Source organism: Rhipicephalus microplus, chromosome 9, assembly GCF_043290135.1.
Source record: "Rhipicephalus microplus isolate Deutch F79 chromosome 9, USDA_Rmic, whole genome shotgun sequence".
NCBI lineage: Eukaryota > Metazoa > Arthropoda > Arachnida > Ixodida > Ixodidae > Rhipicephalus > Rhipicephalus microplus.
Genome location: NC_134708.1, coordinates 40,004,745 through 40,022,417, shown reverse-complemented (window position 1 = coordinate 40,022,417; position 17,673 = coordinate 40,004,745). Strand labels below are relative to the sequence as shown.

Genomic DNA, 17,673 nt, shown 5'->3' with positions numbered 1-17,673 from the left:
AGAGCGTGGTCGCACGTTTGTTTCGCTGGTTAGTCAACTGAACGGAGTGCATGGGCGATGATTACTATATACCACCAGTCTACCACAGACACACCGTGCACCTCCTGATCGAACATTCTATGAGGCTTCGCTTTCGAGGTCGAAGCGATCTCGCGGGGGAGGCAGCCTATACGGTGTCTCTGCGAGGGCGTGGCGGACGCGAAGGGCGCAAGGAGAGAGATATCGAAGATGTGCGCTCGGACTTGCGCGATGACGGTCGATCGAACACGACACGGAAGACGACACGCAGCCACGTATATACGCACGTTCGCGTACATGCATACACAAACATAATGATGAGCGAGCACACGTGACTATCGGAGTCACGCGACGCCGCGGCTCCCAGAGTTCTTTTCGCGAGAACTTTCGAAATTACCGTGACACGTCAAGGAGGTGTGGGGACGCAGATGTCGTATAGGTGCACACGCAGCCGCATCGCAGAGTAAAAGTGCTCGCGCTTTTCGCCTTTTCGAGCTACATATAATTTGGAGTGTTTGGTACACGGTGCTTGCAGCATAGCTCAAAAAAAAAGGGGGGGGGGGCAATCTTGGACCGGCTAGTACGAAAGCGTTAAAAACGTATTTCACGCAATCACCCAAAACGACCCGAAGGCGGAGCAGTCTTTCTTTGTTCATGATTGCGACCCGCCTCCTACGATCAAAACAGCTCTGCATCGGACATAGGCGTAGGGGTGGGGAGGTGGGGGGGGCGATGGTTTGTCGCAGCCCCTTCCCTCCCTATTATGTCAATGTATGGGCACGGCGGGACTAAAGGAACGGCAGGCGCGCGACCGGCTGTGGTATGCGCTGACTGCACCGCCCTTCGTATGGTGACTTGGGGGCGGCTACCATCGTGCCCCACCCCTCTTCCCGTGCGTAAAGCAGCCTTCACGATCGTCCCAACATTGGCCAAGCGACAACGATGTCACGCGACGACAGCATGCAACTTCATCCTGTCACGATTATGCATTAAAGGGGCCCTGAAACACTTTTTTTTCGAGTAACCATTGAATGAATTCATTGGAAGAGCTTATTGCCTCACAAATTCAACGCCGCAAAAATTTTAAGAATCAGTCTCGAACCGCAAAGCGCGCTGGGAGGCGGCTCTGCTCAGCTCCGCATTAGAACAACTATGGGCCCGCCAGTCGAGCCGAGGAAGCGGCCCGAGCCCAAGGGCTCGCGGCCGGTGCCTAGGCCGGGGTTCAAGCCCGCCCCGATTTATCATCGCCGGACTCTTAATGTTTATCTGTCTCTCCGTCCAGTAGGAGCGGAGTTACAAAGATTTGTCACACGCTGCAACCGCATTCTCTCGTCCCGACGAAAGCGCTGGAAGCTAAGCAGGGAGGGATGGCAGGGCCAAAGAATAACGTCACGCGAGCCATTTTACCAATGCAAAAACAACCTAGCATCACTTAGCTGATGCCTAGCAACGACCTACAGAGACATCCTAGACAAACTTGCATCAGCTATAGCTGAGGTCTAGAAACAACTAGATCAGTTTTCATAATCATTCTATTTCTATGTTTCAAGCCTTGTGCGGCTTATCGCAAGTTTCGCCAATATTTTTTTAAGTCAGATGCAGAAACACACATGTATATTTCCTGATTTAATAAAAGAGACAAATTAACAATGCACAATCTTCAAAGATCACAATATTCGAATGGTACGGCCATCTAATGGCAAATATTGTTCGCTAGTGCGTGCGCACACACACACTCCTCGCACACTTCAATGTAGCCAAAGCTACTGGATCACTGCACAGACTGTTCAAGGGCAGTAAGTCACGAACTACACGCGGCTATCAAAACACGGCTGCCTATATGTGATAACCAAGGCACGAAGCGTAAAAACAAAAATTAGGGTAGCTTCAAAGTCACTGCAGGGACACAATGGCCCAGCGCGATCACACGAAAGCACGCGACTTTTTTTTTTTTTTTTGCACGCTCCACAGCCGTCGCTATTCATCACTAAGCCAATTAGAAATAGAAAAAAATGGACGAAAGAACTTCGTATAGCACTGCGCGTGTACAGTCTGCGAAAGATTGACAATGAAGGATACAGGGTAACCAACGCACGCTATCCTAGAATCTGGTAACACAAGCCATACAGCTTGATTCATCTGACCACGACTGCCGAGTATATACCACATTATTGGTAAAAGGCGTTCGCCGAATTCACCGTCGGCTTCCCAGATCCAAAACTCACGCGGTGAATGTAACAGCCCATTTGATGGCATTCATACAGACACCTAATCCCTGTTTGCAGGATCTATTTTGTTTTGTTTTTTTTTGTTTAGTTTCTGAGAAGCAATTCCATGTGTTGGTCGGTGGGATTGTACGAGAGCGCACCGAATCGGCTCCAACTGAGTTAGGAATATGGTTTAATAGCGAGTTTTGTATTGAATTACGGGATTCAATGTTGCATGTCAACTCGCATTATGATTATCAAGCACAACGTAATGGGGCGTCAATATTGATTCATGGGTTTGTTTGTTTTGTTTTTTACTTGCACCTGCTAATCGAAGTACGCACATGTTGGTATATTTCGTAGCCCTCATCAAAACGCGTCCTGACGTGTAACATGTTCATCTGCCAGCTACATCAACCACTGCTAGAACGACCAGTGCTGAGTGTCACGACACACGCGAAAAGGAACAGCAACACGACAAGTTGACACTTTTCAATATTCTGCGGTCAAACAGTATACGACCAACTCGGTACCCCAACTAAGCTCTATACCCGGAGGCATGTTTGAATGGACTGATTTATTGATTGATATGTGGGGCTTCCCAAAACCCATATGATTATGAGAGACGCCGCAGTGAAGGGCTCCGGAGATTTCGACCACCTGGAGTTATTGAACGTGCGCCCAAATCTGTGCACACTGGCCTGCAACATTTTCGCCTCCATCGGAAATGCAGCCGCCACAGCCGGGATTCGATCCCGCGACCTGCGGGTCAGCAGCCGAGTACCTAAGCCACTAGATTACCGCGGCGGGGCAGGTCTGAATGGTTCCCAGTACATGCTATCATAGGAGACAGAAGAAAAAAAAACACGATGTTGGGACGAGGCACGAGAGCACAAAGGCTGACGCCCTAGCCTCGGCAGTATCGTACTTTTTTTGCGGGGCGGGGGGGTGGAGGGTGGAGTCACGCCTGTTCAGCCAGCACCACCTAGACTAGATGGTGTTGGTTCAGCAGTAGTCTAGGTGGTGTTGCTTCAGCAGAGCGACAAGTCGCCAAATAGACGCATCGGTGAAAACAATTATACGAAAGCAATAAGCAGATGCCTCCCGCCTTTTCTACCACTCTGTGAGCGTCGTCCTCTCGGCCGTTCCTGTAATTTCTCCGAACAACCACGAGAGATGTGTGTTCACAAAATCGCGAGCGCCCAGCACACAAGAGTCACGAATGGGTGCTCAGCGCACATGACCATCGATCGTCGGCGCAAACAAACTCACGCCCGCGGTCCGGGGGCAAAGTCAACAACAGGTCCAGGACGCGTTCCGTCGCCGATCGCCAGTGAACGACGCCGAAGCATTTCTGCAAATCAGCGAAGGTGAGTATAGAGAGCGGAAATGAAATAACGAAAAACCTAAGGCCAATGGTCTCCGTCATCGACCCGATATCGGAGTCGATAGTGTATAGACTGGAAAGCCGGCCGTTCCCCCCAACACCTCACAGGCGAGAGACGAAGCGAGAAAAACCAAACCGACCACCAAACTGCAGACCCTGTACGGGGAACTACTGCGACAACTTCCAAAAAACAGATACACGCCACAGCCGACTGCACCAACATTCAAGAGACGTCGAGAGTGCGTGTACCATGTATGCTCGTGTAAGGGCTGCACTTTCTGTTGAACACTACGGCGAGCCATCTCAGTGAGTGCCATAGCTAGGTGTCCACGAAAGAAAAAAAAAATAGCGGTAAAAGTTAAATGACCGGAGTGAGAGTCGCAATGGCAGAGGCGAAGAGCAACAGCCACCATCGACAAATTGCGTCCATTATTTATTAATAACCTCTGCGCGGCCGCGGGAGGCGTGTGACATCTTGCCTTTCTCGGAGCCAGTCAGCCGTGACTCGCTGAACCGCAGCGCGCGCACTTTTGTATATCGGGTCGAGCGCGGGGGGGCCAAATCGCAGCGACGACGTATCGTTTATATCAGTTTGACGGCAGCGCGTCGTTTACGGAGGCGTATCGTATAGCGGCAAGATTGACAGCTGTGTAAGATGCACACGTAGAAACAGCGAGCTTCCCGTATTTGTATTTAGCACGGCATACGTGTCGTCTAACGGCATTGCACTAACGAAAACGTATTTAGCCAGCCTGTAGACTATCCCCCGTATTCTAGAACGTCCCTTCACTCAACGCTTCACCTTCACTTGAGAAAGCCGATGGAAGCGCCATCTCTAGGCACGCTTAGTCACTGCATATCAGCAATAATCAGCCACGATTCTTGAGTAGCGCAGCGTCATTTTCAGCCGAGCGGTGGCGCAGTGCTCAACTCTGTCAAGTGAAGGATGGAAGTCGAGTCGAGGAGCGTTTGTGAATACCGGGGTATATATTTCTCCGTAAGCATGTGTGCGTAAGAACGCTGCATTTTACACATAGAGTGTGTCCAGAATTGCTGTTCATGCGTGCTGTGCGGACCGTAGCGTTCTCACGCACGCTATTCCATTGCGTACGCTATATACGCATGCAGTACTAAAAGCCTACACGCTCAACGTTTGGCAAACGCTGCTCTTTTTTTTTTTTTAACAGGGTATAACGAAGACGGCTGTGCGAATACTCGTAAATTTCGGACACCGCAGAAGCAGCGTCTATTCACACTCACAAATGTTACTTTTTAGGACACTTTACGAATACGAATGTAATGTAGTGCATAAGCGAACCAAATTGAATAGTTTTCAACACCGGACAACCGCTTTTGCAAAACAACACGAAGTTATTTGAACGTCCTATTACTGATAATTTTAGCAATGCGTGACAGAAACAAGAGTTTCGGGAACTGCGCGACTTCACGGTATACGCACAGAGGGCGCTAACGATCGTTGCGCGTACAGCCGGCAAGGTCTGGGCTTATGTGGCGTAGTGTGCAGTGCTGTATACGTAACATAACTTTCGTGTGAAGTCACGTGCGTAGCCTCTTGTACTATCCGCAGCCTTGGCTGCGCTATCAGTTCTCAGGCATGAGGGCTATAACGTAAGCGCACCACTACATCACATCTATACATCTTTGTGTGTGAAAAGAGCGAGGGAGGGGGGGGGCGGTTACGTGATTCGTACTATTTCGTCGGCATCACTACTTTCTGAACTTCTGTAGACAGCGACGAGTCACTGTCAAACACGACGATGTCATCTAAAGCTGTCTAAAACGCTGTCATCTAAAACTGTCTATTCCCAAGGATGACATATTGTATAACCAGTTTTTTTTTTTTCGTAGAAAATATCTTTGAAAATATGTACTGTGATCTGTGCAGCATCTGATAAACACCAGCTGTTTTCATCACTCGCTTAGATTTTATTCAAAGGCTGATTTAAAAAAAAAACAGTAGACAACATTCATCCCTGTAGCTGTGCCAAGATTACTTCAACACTAGTACATGCATTTCTTATTTTAGACAAATTTTTCCCGACCAATATTTGTTGCTGTTGGCCTTCAAGCCACACGAAATAGCTGTACTAACATACCGAAGCATTTACTACGTAATATGTTAGCTATAGCTAGCCCCTGCTCCCATTTTCAATAGAGCTCATCTCCCTCTACTAGACCAATTCACTGTCACCAGTAAAAACGCACGTTGCAACTAACCAAAAATATCAAACGCAAGCTCGCACGATAAAGTTGAGAACAATACATACGTTAGATATCCTTTACGCCTATGGGACGAAACGTGCCGTTCTGTTTACGCTGCAATGAACACGCTCTCCTGATTTTTTCAAGCCAATCCGCATCCGGAGAGAAATTTATGAACCATTAGAATACGTGTTCGAACCGGCGTGAACCAGCGCGCTGCGACGCCGGTCTCGTATATATCTGCGCATGGTCGACGTGTATGACAATGACAGCAGCATGTGCTTGCGCGGTAGAAATAACTGCGGGGAGCTGATAGAAGTGGTTATAGGTGTGCGCTGCATGTTCTAAATTCCATACAAACAGCACGTACCATGCGCAGCCGTATGAGCATACTAGTGAACCGAGTCGAGTGATAAGATGGCGGTGTCGCAATCGCAATATGGCTACGACATCAGGAACACAACATGGGGCATACAGTATAATCTCCGCTGCTAAAATGCCCCAACATCATATAGGCGTGCGTGCGCAGGGTTTTCCATTAGAAAATGAAGAGGCAGTTTATACCGCCCACTCCCCCCCCGTCGGTCAGAAAACAAACGAGCTCCACATGTATGCAAAATATATAAGTGCTTCTCAAAAACTATATAAGCAGTTCTTTTAACGCAGCAACATCAGTGAACTATGGTCACCATTATCATTTAAAAAAAACATGCAAGGCCTCAACCATGCTCATTAAGAGATGACGGGAAAGTTCTGACCGAATGAAGGTACAGGACACAATCGACACTCTCTTGTTCGTTCATTTTCACCTAGTTTCGAGCACGGCTAGCGTTGCTACGGCCTGAATCGAGCGCTTTACTGCCAGCGTGGACCACACACCAGATGCATGAATGGACAACCATGCAGCCTCCTCTAAAGGGCTCCGCACTTTGCAGCTTTTCCCCTTTTCGCAGTTTTGGTGCTTCGGTATGCCAAGCAACAGCCAGTCGCGTCGTGTTGCATTCCCCCTCCCCCCCCCTCCGTGTCTCTTGATCTATACGTAATTACACCCCACAAACGCGACGGTCACATTACCACAATTACACAACTAAAAGAATGGCAAAGCCAGAAAAACAAGAAAAAGATCGCATTGATAATCCCTAGAGTATATATACCCTGTCGCTTACCCACGCGAGAAAAAAAAATTAAAAAAAAAGAAAAACGTTAACAACAAAGGGGGTCAGATAAAGGCTTCACTAGCAGTCAACATTAGGGTCATCGAGGGCAAACTTTTTTTCTTATATACCGGGTCTTGCGGTGGGCGTTGCCACGAATAAAATATAAATAACGGCGCGATCGTCGTTGCACGAAGTGCTGGGATATAGAAGCGAGAGAGGCGAAAACGTGCGCGTACGGACCCAGCCGACGCCCCCCCCCTCCCCCCTTCCCTCTTGAGTGCGGGCAGCAGCGGCTCGTCACTCCACTATACGGGCGAAGTTTGAGCGAGAACGATGCGGCCTTTCCCGAGAGGCAGCTGCAAATGCGCACATGTTTTTTTGTGTGAAGACAATAGCGAACCGTATAGCGCGCCTAACTAATGACACGAGGCAGGTTTGCGAAGAGGGCAACGAATGTTGCGCCCCGATCGAGGTAGCCGAACTTGTTAAAAGCATTTACTGAAGCAGAAAGGTTTCGACTGCAGGCACCGGAACACGGCAAGCGAGTGGCGACGTAAGCATGCCGCGAGAGATGGCCGAATGCAGAGCGACTATTTATTTTGTATAGATTTCGATCAAGACGCGTAATGTACGCAAGCACAGTCTACAGGGGTCTCGCGTAAAACAGGCTTAACAAGGTGGTTTACAAAGAATAAATGAAACGGCAAGACGAAAGATGGGATACAAAACACGGCGCCATGTTGTATCCCATCATATTGGAAGTAAATTTAGCGCAACTTAGGAATCCCCGAAGTATTCACACATCCACACAATCTTGCACTGAAGAAACAGCATACACATTCTTCGTGTGAATGCGTGCATGCATGTATGTGTGTGCGCGTGTGTGTTTATATTTTCGCGCACCACCGCGCGAAGATGATTTACCAACTCGCCCAGCAAGCCAACTTTTCTCAACACTGATAACGTCTGAGAAATTTCGAGGTCATGCTGCTTCTTTATTACCATGCGGAGAAAAATTGGGACAAACATCGGCACGGAGCAACTCAGGCTGCTGCGGATCAGTGACGGGCACAGCGAGATGGGCCCAATGATGGGAACGAAGGAACACCTGTTGCGATTGTGCATGTTGCGATCGTGCTGGATAATGTACAGAGTCAGCTTTTATGAAAGGGAACACGGGAGCACGTGGCCTGCACGCTCCGGCGGCTCCCATGGCAGCGCATCATTCAAGCGGGAGCGATAGCAACCACAGTCTCTTTTCACATCATCTCGCGGCTAGCAAAAACAACCATTCGTTGCCGATAGAGAACCAGCGGCGATATAGCGACCCCCCCCCCCTCTCCAAGGCGATAACCGGCTCTCGCGTAATCGCCTTGAAGGGGGAGGGGTTGCAATCTTGCCGTTCTATATCAGCAACGAATGGTTGTTTTGCTCGCCGCGAGATGACGCGAAAAGAGTGGTTACTCTAGCTTGAACGCGCCGCCAGCGGCCGCTGGAGCACGCAGGCCACGCGCTCGCGTGTTCCCTTTCATAAAAACTGACACTGTAAGTGTACAGCGGCCATGTTTGTTAATTTCGTATTCGCACGGCGACTGCTGCGCATGTACTTCGGTACCACAGTGTTCAGTTTAGGCACAGCATTTGTCCTTGGTATTCTTTGGGGGTCCCGTCATAATACGCATTGATAAAGGCACAGTCCATAAGGTCATTATTCCTCTAGCTGGCCTAGCGTAATTTTACAGACTAAAAGAGTAAACCTTTGGACACGAAGGTGCAAAACCTAGAGTTGATCGTCGGGCGAGTTCGTGCTGGAACATAGCAACCATCGCGAGTAGCACAGCTCTTTACTTCCAATTTACTTCCAAGACGGAACAGACCAGCACAGGTGCACACTAACAGCCGACTTCAAGGCAGATCCACACACGTGCCGATGCTGAGCTTGAATTTCTTTGGCGCCTTATACGATTTTTCTGTTCTTTTTCACCTGGACCGGTTGTTGCGAAGGTGCGCCAGCACAGTTTGCTCACTGTGATGTATAACTGTGTGAACACGACGTCAATAAAATCAGTGTGTGCCCGTTCTTTCCTGCTGTTTTGTCGATAAAGCTACGCCAACTCACAATGGCTTCTACGAGTAAAACCTCGCACACAAATGAGTAGAGCTCGCACGCAAGAGGAACTTCTCACACACCGGAGTAAAATATATCACACAAAAGCGAAGCTCGCACAACGAATCAAAGCGTTCACAATGTATTAACACTTCCCAATTCACAGAAAAAAAAACAAGGAAGAGGAAGGATGCAGCTTGAAAGCTCAGGGCGGACGAAGGCATAGTGACAGGATGAGAAGACGTACGCGACGCCACTCAAACCTGAATATAACGAACCCGGATATACCGAAATATCGGTTATAACGAAGTAAATGAAAAATAGTCGTACAATAAAGTTAAAAATAAACCTCTATAACATTTTTGGATATATCGAACTTGATTTCTCGTAAGATACAACTTTGTTATAATTATGTTTAAGTGTTCGCAGAAAATCTACGAGCGCATACAATAACGGCAACAAACACGTACGGGAAAAGAGAAGCAACGACAAAACGCGGAGATCAGACCAAGAAACGGGTTCGACGAACGCTGTCCCAACGACGGTGTCCTTGAACGCACGGAGTCACTCGTGGCACGATGCACGAGATAGAACGACAACGTTGGGAGAGCTATAGCGGTCGCTCCAGCCAGTTATGGCCAAACGATTTTCAGGCGTCATCGCTTTCGCCTGTCACGGGACGAAGAGAAATTGCAAGATGCGTCTAGCGGCACTATTTCTGAAAAGACAACTTCGCCCGAAATTTCTTACAGGCACGTTTTTAACCGGTACGCTGACGCTCAGCTTCAGAACTAAAGAATACGGGACGATCCTGCGTAGGAAGTGCAGTAGCTTCACTTCCAAATCCCACGTTTACTCACGTGATATTCGCACCGTATAAGTTCACACAGCCAAATGCAGGCTAGGCTAAGCTCGCGTAGGAATTATGGTAGTGTTGGTTAGGTCTCACAAATACTTGTTAAGCTCGCGTAGGCATTAAGATAGTAAGCGTTGTTTAGGTCTCACTAATACTGGTTATATATATAAGGAGCAAAACTTGTTCTTTTTTTTTAGCCACAAGCAATAGGTGCCAGGTTTTAGAGTCTGGAAATGTTCGAACAATTGGAAAAGCACGAAGGATGCATGCAAATACTCTATGGGTGAACTAGAACTCCTGCAAGAATGGGTGGGTGGGGTGTATCTTATTAGGGTGGCTAGAGTTCTAGCCACCCTACCCTTGTCGCTCGTTGAGTTTTGCTTTAGTGCCAGTTTTTTCACGTGACTTAACAGACAGCTTGTGCTGCTAGCACGCAAACATTGCGTCATCTGACTTTCTTCTACCACAGATCTGACGCCAATACTGCTACTACTACTACCACTAATAATAACTAATAATAATAATAATCGAACTGTCTACACTCACTGCCGGACAAAGGCCTCTCCCATGTACCACCAGACAACTGGGTCCTAATCTCACCTAACTTGCTGTCTCCCCTTCACACGCTTGCGTTCTCTTAGAATCCAGTCTGTGATCCCTATTATCCTGCCTACGTGCTACGTGGCCGGCGCATGTCCATTTCTTTTTTATTTCAACTACGATATCCTTGACCCCGGTTTCTTCCCCGACTCATTACCCCTACCCGCTGCCCGTGGGCAACATGTAACGGCTGAGGCGATGATACCCAGAACGCCGTCAACTCCCGCGAGGTGAATTACGGCAACAAGCGCGTCCACTTCTTTTCGTAAAAGATACAGAGAAAGTCGCTTAAGTCGGAATGATCGTTTTTGCCTTCGGGTGTGTGCCTCGTTCACTCTGTTCCCAGTTTAACAAGGTGCTTGATTGGCCTGGTGCTACATGGTAGACGAAGTTAGTTGTTACTTCAGCGCTCAGTGCTCGTCTCTTCTATTCCCTCCTGTCGTTTGCACTGTTAAGCACTTTCTTCGTCTACCATGTTCCTAGCTTGCTTCGCAGGCAGTGTATAAACAAGCAAATCGCCACTCGCGCCATTTTTTTTTTTTGTGTGTGTGAAAGTGTGCCGTACGCGTACACCACGCGCAGGCGATAACGCGCGCTGTTTCGACAAAATGGAGCCCATTATATTAGCGAACTGCCGAAACACCTGTCTTCGAATGTTACAAAGGGTTGCCTCAAGCATCCAACAACACGATTACATTTAGCAGTGCGGCCTATACTCATTCTAGAGATGTGATATCGAATATTATGAAAACGTAAATTTAAGGACTCGGTTTTTTTCTCTCTCTTGAACCCAACATTATTGATAACTGACAATGCCAGGGAAAGTACAGGAGATGACATCGCAATTACTTGTAATATCTCATATACTTTCTTTCGCATTGTCTGTCAGTTCTCATTAGTATTACATAGCTACTTTGTGTATAGACACTGTCAATCAGCTTGTCTCCTACAGATGACAACATCGAAAAGGAGGCTCGCGAATGTTACATTTACTATTCGGATTTAAACGCTATTAGGAACTCGGAAAACACCTCAAAGTACAGGGCAAGAGACTGCCATGACGTTAACGCGAGACATGCGTGCCGGTGTCATCCGTGACGTCATTCCGAGGAAAGCTACGTCAAAGCAGTGGGCGTGGCCCTTCGACGAGACGGTGACGCCCCACGCGCGCGAGGTTCCGTTGTCCTCAGCCGAAAACATTATCCCCACTCATAGCAATATGCTTCGTTTGTTTCGATAGAGAGAGCTACGACACAGGTTCCAGTCCTGAATGCACATCATGCCGTGAGAATGCGCGCGCTCCCTATTCGATAAAACGAACGAACTGCAAAAATCGCTGCGGCGTGAAGAATGCGAAGACGCCAGCCCACACGGAGGAGCGTCGTGCCGGCGCACGCCTGCCTAGATTTCCGCGCTATATAGCTATACGAGCGGCGGTGTCGGAAGGTATAAACCGCCGCAACCTAAGCAAGTTCGGCGCGCGTGGATCACATCCTCAACTTCTCATGTGGAACGGGGCAGCTAAGACCTTCCTCGTTCCACCCGTACCAACCATCGGTTACGGAAGAGAAAACGCGAAGACTCGCCCCCAATCTGTGATCCGGCGGAAGCAGCCAACTAACACGTTAACCGATTTCGACTGACGTCGAAGATGCGAGCGTTGGTAGTATCTAAACGCATGCGACAACGTCAAAAGCTTCCGTCTCTCGGCGGGAAAGTAAAGACCCGGTTCAGCCAAGCGCCCTCGACGCCGCGACCAGACGCTATTACGCCGTCAGCCAAGGACGGCCAGCTAGCTGGACTCCGCGACCACGCGAACGTATTGAGCGAGACGAGCGGCCCGCACGCCAACCTGCCTTTGCTTAATCTGAACAAAAATTGCAAGGCAAACAAAATCGAAGTCGCGACGGAGGACACTTGAAGAGATAGCGCGAAAGGAACGGCGTTTATCGTGAGAAAGAGAGCGAGCAAATAGTTCTGAGAGCTTACCCACGCTCAGGGATGCGGCCGGTTGTGCAGTAAAATCCAAACCACAGACACCACACAGACACACGCGCACCACGACACAAGTTCAGTAGAGGTTCAACCCCTTGAGCGCCACTAGTCACGTCTGAGGAGGGTGGGGCGTGAGCTCGTAGCAAACACACACACCCCGAGCGGCGCAAAGATAACGACGTCACCAAATGGCACTGACGCGTCGGAGGGGAAGGGCGGGATATGCGAACGACGAGGTCGGTTACGCAAGCGCGTGCAGCCGACGAAGAAGACGAAGGCCAGAACCGGTGCCGGTGATGCGTTTTGGTCAGCGAACTCCGCGCCAGGGTGAGCGGGATTTCGAAAACACGCTGCCCGGAAGTCTCTCTCTTTCTCAACAGCACGCCGCCTTCTTTTCTTCTCGTCGTCTGCTGCAGCGCCACTTGCAGACCGGCGCGCCATCTAGGAGACAAAGTAACAACGCAGAAAGCGCGCTCTGCCATCTGCGGGATACGTGAGCAACTAAACGATCGTCGCAAGCGTCTTCCGAGATCCACTCGCACAGAACGTTGTCACTTCTCCTCCGTAGATGGCGCTGCGCAACGCCGGCGCACCGGCTACTGAGAAAATGGCGGGGATCTTAAGTTGGCGCGCATGTACTTCGTACTTCCGAGCAAAGCGCGGCAACAATGGTTTCCATTTGACGTAGCAATCTTGATAAGTTAGTTCAACAAATGAAGAGCAAGTAAGCCAAAGGTCAGTCATTGTGCAATCGAAAAGCGCAACAGGCTTTAGAGACAAACTGAGCGTTCGAAGCTGAATGTTCCAAGTTTTGCCCAAACGTTGGACCATTTTGGCAAACTACTGCGCAACCACAGCACAACTACTGGCTCCAAATATGCAGTACGCTTACTTTTTTCCACCACACCTGGGCTAGGCAACCCTCCCCCTTTAGGGTGATACCGGGCCTCGCTCGGAACACTGTTTCTAAATAAACGTTTATTTCTCTCTCCTCGAACTGCTCTTGCACGCTATATTGTTAGTGTAGTTTATGACACAATAAGTACAAAAGTACCGAGAACATTTCGATAGCACTTCGGAATCTTATCTCAACCTACTTTTTGCTCAACTGCGCACGCAATCAGACGCCACCGTTGTCTGGCCAGATGTATCCAACTATCATGACCGATATTCGCTTATCACGTAGCATTACCAGATCAATTAATCAGAGACATTCCGAAAAAACGCAGAAAAAGCAATATATCGCTAACCGACAAGACAATAGAAAAGAAAGGCAGTTGAAAAAATAAAACATGACACGGCGCGTCTTAGATCGCAATACAATTCATGAGCGACAGTTTCGTCATCCGGCTTATGCACTCATAACTATACCCTTCAGGGTTGTGCTTAGAGAAAGCCAAAGCTCGCCTGTACATTTACAGCGCTATCAGAGTTATCGAGAAGGATCACCATCGCAAGTTATGTCAAACGCGAAAACTACATGGTACGCCATGCCATGTTTCTTGTTCTCGTTCGCCCGAGTAACAGACGCCATGTTTTCCTGCGTATTAGTAAGACGATGGGCGCTGGCAAGATTTTGTTTTGGGGGTTGCAAATCCGTGTTTCATCGCGGCGAAGGATGCGCGTGCAGGGGGGGGGGGGGGGGGGAGTCAACTACTCTTTCGCACCCTCCACTCACCCATGCAAAGCTCACTAGTCTTCTTCTCCAGCCCTTGACACACGGGCTATAGAAATGGTGACTTAACAAAGAAAGAATGAAAGAAAGAAACAAAAGAAAGAATCGAGGAAGAGCAGAAAAAAATATCAACAAATAGCAAATCGTGGCTACTCGCAAGAAAATGTAGAGAGATAACAATAGGCGTCAGGGACACGGGTCTGATCGGTCTTCTGTGGATAGACTCCTCTACATAGGCTGACATTAAAGCAAGAACGCTATAGTCGTGAGGAACTCCACAAAAACAAAACAATAAAGAACGCAATTACTAGCTATAGGACCACCATGTCGCCAAAAAAAAACAAGAAACGAAAAGCAAAGGCGGAACGGTCTTTTGTTTTTTACCACAATAGACCGTGCAGCTCGTCTCCCAAGTCGGCCATCGTCTCGTTTGGGCGGCCCCCTATTCGATCAGGTTTGACCGGGTAACGTTTAATCCCACAGACGCGGCGCCCTCTACATTTCGTTCTTTTATACTCCCACGCATAACAATAAAGCCAGTCAGAAGGGCGGCGGCAGCTGCGTATAGAAAGGCACACGGACGATATAAAACAAAGAAAAGCGATCTATATGCTTCTGGCGGGTCGCTCGTTACACGGGGATAACCATAAAGAAGGAGCATTCGCGCTGAAAACCCCCGAGTTTTTCGGGGACACGCGAAGACGAGTCCACCACTGGAAAACGCGCCTATACACATCTCTCGATACACTCACTCACTCGACGATTCTTACGTGTTTTGTTAATCCTTTGTCTGAAGTGCACCGTGAAGATGAAGTACAGCAAACAAATAAACAAAAAAATGTCTCCGTTTAAGGAGAAAATTGCCGGCATATAACATTGCAAAAGAGGTTTCCGTATGAAGGAAAGCTAGAGTTTACGTAAAACTTAAGATGATCGTCATTTACGTTTTTTATTCTGAAGAACGGAAAGTGCTATACGTAAAAAGAACAAAAGGTTATATGTAGAAATGCAGTTCGCTTCTGCGGAACTAGTCAGACATTCCATTCGTTTAGATTTGTCCACCTGGGAAGGCGTTGGACTACGGGTTGGATCCCCGAACCCGGTCAAACTTTCAGGCAGCAAAAAGGTTTATTTCGCAGAAATCGCTATGAATTTCCTTGCGGTTTCGGGCTACAAAGGGGTCATTGCCAATTTCTCGTTATTACGAACATATCCGAAAGGGTGCCCCCACCCACCACCCAACCCGCCTTTCCCGAAAAAAAGAAAAAATTCCTGACCCTAACTTGGAGACAAAAATTACCACGACATATGCACGTGCTTGTCATTGTTGTTGTAGTTGTTGTCGTCGTCGTCGTTGTTTTTTGGGGGGCGAAAATGGTAGGCGCTGCTGAATCGGAGGTATATACTTGCAGCCGGACCGTGCGCGACACAGGCGCTATAGACGGCCGTTCGATCTGTGGGATGTCGTCACCGCTGCAAATACGCGCGTGAGACGACGGCGGGTCACGTATTCAGAACAGACGTGACTCTATAGTGTGTGTACTATAGAATGTATAGACGTGACAACACGCGCAGCCCGCCCCCGCAGGAGAGCCACGGGCCAAACCGGCGAACGTGATCGGTCACTGAGCACTCCTCGGCGAGCATCACGCCACGCCTTCTTCTCGATTCACCTACCGACCGCACCTCGTTACACGGAGGAGACCCAAATCACGTAGTAACCAAGAATGGCACAGACTGTTCGGTGAATTAGCAGGTCATTGAGAAATAGAGACACTATTATAGGGGGGGGGGGGAGCTATATCTTATAACTCACTCAAAAAAAAATCAGTCACCACGCAATTGCGAAACTTGTCTTGATGGTGGCTGTCTGGGGACGTTGACGAGTACGCGGTCACATTTCTATGGAGGCTTTGAAATGGTAAAGTCAGTGTGATGTCAGTAAACGTTAAAGAACACCCAATGGTCGAAATTTGCAGAGCCCTCGACTACGTCGTCTCTCACAGTCATATTGCCACAGAGACTGTTTACGCCGTCCGACATTACGAAGAATCAGCGTCCACAGTGTTGTGCGCACTCCTGCTTGGGGCCGCACGACTCATGCCTCTTGTTCACGGGCACGAGTCAGTGTGGGTTGGAGCTGCGAAGAAGAAGAAGGTGCGTGGGCAGATGGAACAGTTTTTTTGTTTTGGAACGCTCTAGCGGACTCTTCCATCCTTTCGCACATAATTTTCAGGGCACAAGTTCGCCCATAATAAACTAGTTTTTGACGTTTCTTCTCTTGCACCGGTTACAACATATCGTCCTTTGGGGACGTTGAACATTATTATTATTATTATTATTATTATTATTATTATTATTATTATTATTATTATTATTATTATTATTATTATTATTATTATTATTATCTTCACTTCATAGTGTGCCTTAGACCACATGATGATAGTCGCAAACAAACGACGTATAGTTGACACAAAGGAATGGGGAAGGCAGCCGATGACGGCTGAGAATTATTTGATATGCCAATAATTATTAAGATTATAGCCCCCCCAGCCAGCTGTACGATTATGGGGGACGCACTTTGACCACCCGGCGGTCTATGATGTGCACCAACTTCGCCGCTGCGGCCGAGATTCGATCCTTCGAACTTCGCGTCGGCAGTCCAGCTCCGCCACCGTTGTAGACCACCGTGCCGGGTAGTTTATAAGATTCCTTTACGCCCGAACGTTAACAGCACGAATGGCGCAACAGAACCGTAAAAAAAAACGCACGATAAACGTTACAGCGTCGCAGAGGAGTGAAGCGTGGGCGTTTGTGGTGCAGTTAACTCAAGCCAGAGCCCGAGGGTAACAGTTGACGTAAAAACTTTCTCTGTTGATTCATTTTTCTTGATTGGCTTAAGCCCACAACGGAGGCAAGAAAGCTCGATACTCATGTGCTGCATATTTAGGTAAACGTTAAAGAACCCCAGGTGGTCAAATTTTCCGGAGCCACTTCCCGACGGCGTCTCATAATCCCATCGCAGTGACGGGAGTAACTTTTTACTTTTTGGAGCAAACTTTAGAGCAGGAAAAGTACTGTTATGAGGCGGCCGTAAGTGTTTTCGGAGCGAAAAAAATGTTGGTTTGTAGCAGCTATCGATGGATCAGATACAAAATTCGCCATACACCAGTTGGAGTTCAAAGCATCGTCAAATCATCTCGTAAATTTATTATTCATTATACTTCAAGAAGCGAATGATTAAAAAGAAGGCTATAGTTGTAAAAAATATGTGCTGTGAAATGAGCTACATAATTAAAATAGTAGTATTTGCAGCAAAAATCAAATCAAACTGGTAAAGCTGAGCACTCGGAAGTAACCACAGTCCCACATAACTGTTGCCGAATAAGCAGTTGATAATCGGTTTGAGATAACACCAATCCTGCTTCCTTTCACATTTCAACACACT

At 48.2% G+C, this 17,673-nt stretch overlaps 2 protein-coding genes across 3 annotated transcripts in view; both read right to left on the bottom strand.

The window, feature by feature from the left end:
• Nca (neurocalcin homolog) overlaps positions 1 to 17,673 on the bottom strand; it is a 120,223-nt gene that overhangs the window by 33,623 nt on the left and 68,927 nt on the right. The gene's annotated exons all lie outside the window — the stretch shown is intronic.
• LOC119163733 (neuronal calcium sensor 2) overlaps positions 1 to 17,673 on the bottom strand; it is a 56,285-nt gene that overhangs the window by 12,154 nt on the left and 26,458 nt on the right. The window contains exon 1 of one of the 2 annotated variants that reach the window (XM_075873470.1): positions 12,545 to 12,901. The exons of the other annotated variant lie outside the window; for it this stretch is intronic. The gene's annotated coding sequence lies outside the window, so the exon portion shown is untranslated. Of the gene's footprint in view, positions 1 to 12,544; positions 12,902 to 17,673 lie in introns of those variants that run through there. 2 annotated transcript variants of the gene reach the window in all.